Raw genomic sequence first — 1,418 nt, 5'->3', positions numbered from 1 at the left:
TAGCAGGATCTGGGCACACATGGGGCACTCAGATGTTTTCATTTCTGGATTCGCAATCCTGAGAACCTAACCCTGAGCCCTGGTACTATCTTGGCCTTTGGAAATCCTGCCCAAGTGGCAAGCTGAATTCCACTAGCTCACATTGCTATCTTGGCTCTCTTGAGCTTTAAGTGCCTAAGACAACAGGAAAACCAGTAAGTACTATATGTAATCTCCTTGTCCAAGGACATTCAAAGGTAGATTCCAATTGCCCTCCTTCTTCCCCACTCTCCATACCTGGTCACCTTGATCCTTTTACTCTTTCCTGTCCTACCCTGGCACCCATGTACTTCCAGGGTCCTAGTTCTAGGCCAGCTGGTCCCCCACAGTTTCCCCCTGAGGACCTTTGCATTGTTGGAGGGGTCCCCTCAGCCTCTTGAGGCCCCGTTCACTAAAGGACTCTCACTCCTTCGCAGCAAACCTTCCCCAAGACGAATAAAATTTCCCCCAAGAAAAGATCACGAAAACTTCAAATACAAAGAGAAGTTGAAAGAATGATACAGTGAGCACTCATATGCCCACCGGGATTCTACAGTTGTTAACTTTTGTCTGTATGTGCCCTGTCCCCACACCACACACCTATCCCATCCGTCAATGAATCCGTTTCTGATGCAATTCAAAGTCAGTTCAAAGTCAGTTGCAAATATCAGGACACTCCACTCCACTCCTAAACACTTTGGCAGGCTTACCATGAACTAGACTTTATTTGTTTAGAGAGGTTTTTTAAGCCTTTTCTACCCTTTACTCTTGCTATCAAAAAGAGTTCACGGGACGCCTGGGTGGCTCAGTCAGTTAAGCATCAGACTCCTGATTTCGGCTCAGGTCATGATCTCAGGGTCCTGAGATCAAGCCCCGGTGTCAAACTCCACAGCAAGTGTGGAGCCTGCTTCAGATTCTCTCCCTGTCCCTCTCCCTCTGCCCCTCCCAGCAGCCCAGGCTCTCGGGCATACATGCACTTGCGTGTGCTCGTGCTCTCTCTCTAAAAAAATAAAATAATAAATAGTTCAACTCCTCTTGCACATTTAGTGTTGTGGGTTTTTCAGTCATCTACTGTGTGCTTGCTTCGGTAGCGTACGTACTAAAACTAAAACGGTACGGAGACCTGCACGGTCCCTGCACAAGGATCGCATGCGAATTTGTGACGTGTTCCACATATTAAAAAAAAACTTGCATGTATATGTAATATGTAACACCTTACATCCATTAGGATGGCTACCATGAGAAAAATACCAAATAACAAGTGTTAAGGGTATGGGGCCCCTGGTGCACTGCTGACAGGAATGCATAGCAGCCACTGTGGGGTGCCTGGTGGCTCAGTCAGTTAGGCCGCTCTTTTTTTTATACTTTTTTAAAAAGATTTTATTTATTTTATTTGAGAG

General features: G+C 46.1%; 1 non-coding gene across 1 annotated transcript; it reads left to right on the top strand.

Moving 5' to 3' along the window:
- Positions 1 to 1,093: 1,093 nt before the first annotated feature.
- LOC121105749 lies at positions 1,094 to 1,197 on the top strand. The gene has a single exon (XR_005838398.1). It is a non-coding gene; the product is annotated as a U6 spliceosomal RNA (small nuclear RNA).
- Positions 1,198 to 1,418: the final 221 nt, after the last annotated feature.

The sequence above is a fragment of the Ursus maritimus genome, unplaced genomic scaffold (genome assembly GCF_017311325.1).
Source record: "Ursus maritimus isolate PB19 unplaced genomic scaffold, ASM1731132v1 scaffold_29, whole genome shotgun sequence".
NCBI lineage: Eukaryota > Metazoa > Chordata > Mammalia > Carnivora > Ursidae > Ursus > Ursus maritimus.
This window is presented reverse-complemented; position numbering and strand designations above follow the sequence as displayed.